Raw genomic sequence first — 6422 nt, 5'->3', positions numbered from 1 at the left:
TAGGAGATAATTGACAAGCTTTATCTTAGAGATAGAGATTGGATTCCTTCTAGAAGTTTGACTTCTACTCTATAAATAAGAGAATAGTAGAAAATTGTGGATGCAATTTTTGAGACAATTTTCGGAATGAATTTTTGCCCTAATTTTAGAGGTGGCCGAAATTCTCTAAGAGTGAGAAGGAAAAATTTTTCTCCAAAAATTCCACATCGTGCATGCGTTGGTGTTTGTGGAAATTCGAGTGTTTATTGTAACCCATTTTGTCTCATGTGTGCCTACACACACATCTTTATGGATTCTAGGAATTCACGTGGAAGACATTAATTTTCTAAACACAAAGCTTTGGAGCAAGGATTGTTTGAGGTTAAAGAACTCAAGTTATCAACCGAGTCAGCCTCTAGGTATTTTTCCTAATTGAGTTCTTAATAAATGAATTAATGAGATTAATTTATTCATGCATAAATTAATATAATCTACAGAGTATCTCAAAGGTTTTATGAATATTTTTGTTATACACGATCTGTCCCCCCGCCACGCTTCCGCATCCGAATTCAATTCGGAGACCAACATAAAGGTGGTAGCATAAGGCCTGAAACTTTTTATGTGGCCTCTTTGATGGCTCAAGGCACGAGAGTATCACTTGCCCCCATAGTTTTGGGATACATTTATCGCATATTTAATGGGTATGCCACAGGTACGAATGGATTTGGTGTTAGCCGTGTTTTTCTTCCAATGCACTATGTCATCGAATGGTTAGCTGAGCACTTTCTTTATTTATATTTTGGTTGGGAAGACAACAATAACCTGCCTTTGTTGCGTAAATTTGCTGGAATCAAGCCTGAGAAAAGAACTATGACTGGAAGTAGGCATATGATACGCGACGAACAATATGTTCGTTACCGCCCATATTCATACCATGAAGAAAGAGATACGGATTACTTAGATGATGAAGACTTAACCGACCAGAAATTTGAACTTTTATTGTCCATGCGTGCAGCTTTACTCCCTGTGAGGGTAGGTGGTGCTATATTTGTGGAACCATACTATCCAAATAGATTCCCTTGCCAGTTTGGTTTTGACAAAGGCGTTCCTTCATAAAAGTTTCATTTTACGGTTGATGCGAAAAGGACTTGTGGGACAGATGGGTTTGCCGACGCTTGGTATTTATTCTTAAAAAGATGTACTGGGACTTATTTTCCTATACCGAGGGCCACCCGTATAGGGCAGTGCACATGGTGGTATTACCGTTGGTGGATGCTACTACGAATCCTAAAATAATGAGACGTACAAAGATTATTGAGCCTGATTATGCATTCGCTGAAACTGTCTCTTTCCCAGCAAAGTCTCTAGAACCTCAACATATGGATATAGGAACTGCTTCTTCTTCATTCCAAAATACTGAAACTAGTGTTTTTAGTTCTGATCATATGCAAGTTGACGCTGATATGATCACTTCATCTTTTGGGCCGGGAAAGAAGCCAACAAGATTTGAAGATCTTCTAGAAGTCATCTCCTGATAACCACGTAATTGATGCAATTAGGACTCTAGACGATGAAGAGCCTGAAGATTTTGAAAGTTTCAGGGAGTAGGCTATTGTTGAAGTCCCATATGAACCTCCCCCATTAGTAGTTGTCGTGCCTTCTACATCAAAAGTCATTTATCGAATTTCTACCATCACTGATCAAATTTTTTATAAACCTACTCGGGATTACTTGATCAGTATGTTGAAGTCAATCGCTGGGTTTTACTTTCAACATCGCCGGAGAGTACTTTAAATTATCGCTCTCAGGTGTCTGAGTATCTCAAAACAATAGAATTCCATACTAATATGAAGGGAATATCTCAAGGTGAGTTTGTATGGTTTAAAGATACCATGAACCGTTAGTTTGATTCAGAGAAACATTTACTCACTTTTTCTCCTTTTATTGAAGAGAAAGCTTCCATGAACGAAAGGTTAATTCTAGATTTGATTCATCGTGAAAAGGAGCATCTTACTGCTATGGATATTTTGTCTAGCAATCTTCCAAGTGCTCAATAAGCTACAGAGAATATTGAGGCTTATGAGGCAGAAGTAAAAGAAGCTGAGCAGAAGGCGCAGTAATTGTGACGTTCATATGAAGATCGACTAAAATTCGTAAAAGATGCAGTTTCCCAGCTGAAGAATTCTTTAGATGAATAAATAAAGAATGGTGATGAAATCAGGCAACTACAGGTTGAAGCTAAGGTTGCAAGGTTTATCAAAATTCAAGAAGCTACAACTGAAGCGAGGTCTCAGGAGCAGGAATCTCAGAAGATATATGACTCTTTGGCTGTATTCTTCAAGAAAGACTGATGATGATTTCGTCCCTCCTTTTTCTTCATTTAGACACCCTCTTTGTCTCTTCTTTAAATTTATTTCTTTTTTTGTCACTAGGATTTGGCTTTTCCTATTTTTAGATTTATTATGCTCATTTTGAACTAGCATGTATTTGGACATTTTTTTCAATTTGAGTAATTGAATAAGAGAGGGTAATTTGTTTGTTTTGATTTTGTGGTTGCATCCAATTTATACTAGATTACTTACGTATCCTTTTCACAGGAATCAGGCCTTCCGTAGTTCTATGGGGGAACAAATGTGTTTTTTTATTTTTTTATTTTGTGGCTACATTCAGTTTATTACCGGATTGCCTACGTACCCCTTTCAGGAATCAAGCCATTTGTAGTTCACTCTACTTTATTTATGTGCTTATGCTATTATCTTTCTTCTGTAGGTTATGTGTTAGGAGGCGTACCTCCCCATTTAGGCATAGAATTTCTGTTTACATAGGGGTAAATGCAGTGACCCTCTGAATCAGAAAGTTCATATGCCCCTTTTGGAATGACCTTAGTGATGACATATGGTCTTTCCCATTTTGCTTCGAATTTACTTTGCATCCTTCTTGTTATAACAACTGGTCTTCTGATTGTAAGGACCAACTCTCCGACCATGAAGGATCTAAATTTGACCTTTTTGTTAAAGGCCCCTGCCACTTGGGCTTGGTAAATTTTGAGCTTTTGTTGTACTGTGAGCCTTTTCTCATCCAATGCTTCAAGCTCAGCTAGTCTCACTTAGACATTTTGAGTAGCAATTCTGAGAGATGGTAATTACACTTCTAATAGGAGTACAGTCTTAGAGCTAAAAACCAAACTGTATGATGTGCAACCTGCTGCAGTTCGCACTGTGGTTCTATAAGCCCATAGAGCTTCTGAGAGGTGTTCATGCCAATCTCTCCTGTTCTTTGACACCATTTTCTTTAGAATTTTGCAAAGCACTTTGTTAAAGGCTTATGCTTGGCTATTTGAGGATGGATTATAATTTGCTAAGAATCCATGTCAGAATTTGTATTTTTCCATCAACTTCGTCATGGTTCTTTAACGGTAGATTATATGGTTCTTTATGAAGTTTGTGACATCTTCTGCTCTTACTTCTTTGAAAAGTACCGCTTCAGCCCATTTTGAAAAATAGTTTGTCCCAGCCAAAATATACTTTTGACCCTCTGAGGATGCTAGCGTGAAAGGTCCAATTACATATAAACCATGAGTATCAAATGACCATGACATGATTGATAGGTGAAGAGGCAATGGAGGTTGAAGGATGAAATCTCCATGAAGTTGGCATAACATGCAATGCTTAGACAAATTAATCGAATCTTGCACCATGGTGGGCCAATAATAACTTAATCTTTTTATTTATACTGCAAGTTTAGGGCTGGATTGATGAGCTCCACATGTTCCGACATCTGTTTCTTAAAGAGCATATGACGCCTCATCTTTTGATAAATTCCTCAATAGTATTCCATCAAAAGATCGTTTGAACAAAGTGTCATTTATGAAGACAAATTGAAGAACCCTTCTTCGTACTTCTATTTTTTTCTTTGGATTATCTGGTAATGCCCCATGCTAGAAGTAATCGATTAATGGTTGACGCCAATCTGCTTCCTCTGTATTTTTACTAAAAGTGACTACATTTATCATTTCTTCCTCTTGTGTTCTTTCGACTACTGGTGGTAGCAGACGTCGTTTACCAACAGTTATCTGCATTCCCTTTTCGTTTGGAAAAATTAAGGATGTTGTAAGACTAGCTAAGGCATCAGCTTTGTCATTTTCTAGTCTTAGAATGTGACTTAGCATGTTGTCTTGAAACTGGGACATTAAATGCTTTGTTTTCTCGTGATATAGAGTCAAGTTCTCATTCTTGGCAGTGTATTCCCCATTTATTTATTTAACGATCAACTGGGAATCACCAAACACCCTCAGATGGCTTATCTGCATTTTGAGTTCTATTTCCAAACCAATAATCAGTGCTTCATATTCTGCAATATTATTTGTGCAAGTTGCATGAATAGAGAATGAATATGGTATTAACCCCCCTGATGGTGTAATGAATACAATGCTTGCCCTAGCACTATTTTTTAGTGGCAAAGTAAACCTGCCAGAAAGACATTTCAGTGGCAAATACTTCTTCATCTGGAAGATCATTGGGCAATTCCATATTGTCATGAATAGGGTGTGCTACCAAGAAATCAGTGAGTGCTTGGCTTTGACTGCTTTCTATGGAACAAACTTGATATTGAACTCTGACAAGATCATAGACCATTTAGCGAGACGCCCTAAGAGTACCGACTTTGAGAGTATGTACCTGAAGGGATCTTTCATTGATATGAGAATCACTGAGTGTGATAACAAATAATGGCATAACTTTGTGACAGCAAAGATTAGGGCCAAGCACATTTTTTCATTTGGGTGATAGTTGTGTTATACCCCTACTAAAGTTCTACTTATATAGTATAGGGTATGTTCTTTCCCATCTTCATTGTTTTGAGGTAACGATGCTCCTAAGAGCGTTTGAGTGCCGCAATGTACAAGATCAATGGTTTTCCAATGATTGGAGCCATAAGCACTGGTAGATTCAGCAAGTATCTTTTTACGCTTTCAAAAGCATTTTGACATGTATCATCCCATACAAGTGGCACATTCTTTTGAGTTAACCTTGTAAAGGGTTGGCATCCACTAAAAATGTTAGAAATGAATCTTCTTATGTATGCAAGTTTCCCCTGCATTCATCATAACTGGAACATGTTACGAGGTGGATGCATTTTTGTGATAGCCTTTATTTTTGCTGGGTCATTTCAATTCCTCTATGTCTCACCAAAAACCTGAGGAATTTTCTAGAAGTTACACCAAATGCACATTTCAAGGGGTTCATTTTAAGTTGGTATTGCCGGAGTCCGTTGATAAGTTGATTTTTCATCAATTTAATCCCGTCATATATTATAGTGTTTTAGCATATTTCAGTTAATTTGTCACTAGTTTTACATTTATGTTAATTTATTTTGTAGGATTTGCAAAGTGGAGAAAATCAAGTGAAAAAGATAAAGAAGTCCATGAAAATCTCCATTTTGTGCGGGCTGCAGCGCATGAGAAGAAGCCACAGCCTGAGACTTCCAGAGAGCATTCCAGACAGCACTCAAGCTTCAGGCTGCAGCGCCCCAAAGGGCGGTGCAGTGCGCCTGCCAGCCATCCTCGAGCGCTTAGGCGCAGTTCAAGGTGCGCTTAGGCGCGCATCCTAGAATCATTGAGGTGTGCGCTGCAGCGCACATCCGTGGGCTTAGGCGCGCGTCTTGGAACCAATGAATGCATAATTGGCTAAACTTAATGAATGCATAATTGGTTAAATTAATAGGGATATTAGTTTAATTAATTTAGCATATTATTTCACTTAACGGTCGGGAGAGGGAGTGAGATTATCTTAGTACCCATGATTTAAGATTGGATGTAACACATCAATAAGTGATAGATTTAGATAAATATAGCATAATTAGGTGAAGTCAAATCCCCTCCTAGCTCATTTTATCACAGAGATCCCTTCAATCCAATTCACTTTGGCATCCGTTGTTTGCATATTTTAGTTAGTTAAGTTGTTCAATTTAGTTTTAATTCCCTTATTCTATATTGTCTAGATAAAATTGGTCTAGATTAATAGCAATACTTAGCTCTTTCCTAGTTAACAATCCCAGAGGACGATACTCGATCTTCGGATCATTATTACTTCGCGATTCGTACACTTGCGAGCACACATTAAATTTTAAGCAAAAGTATTTCACGCGTATCAAGTTTTTGGCGCCGTTGCCGGGGATTTACAATTTAGGACTTAAGCTAATATTGCTGTGAAATAGATTGATTTTAATTTAGACCTTTATCTTTATTTTATTGACTTAACTTTTGTTAATTTAATTTCGTTCATCTATTCTTTTGGTTGCAGTGTATGCGCCGAGTCCGCAGCTTGGAGACTGTTCCTTTAGACCCAGAAATTGAGAGAACGTTCAGCAGAATCAGTACGGGGGGTTGCCATGTGAAGACCCCAATGTGCATCTAGCAACGTTTCTGGAGATCTGCGACACCATCA

The sequence above is a fragment of the Morus notabilis genome, unplaced genomic scaffold (genome assembly GCF_000414095.1).
Source record: "Morus notabilis unplaced genomic scaffold, ASM41409v2 Scaffold664, whole genome shotgun sequence".
In the NCBI taxonomy this organism is placed as follows: Eukaryota; Viridiplantae; Streptophyta; class Magnoliopsida; order Rosales; family Moraceae; genus Morus; species Morus notabilis.
This window is presented reverse-complemented; position numbering follows the sequence as displayed.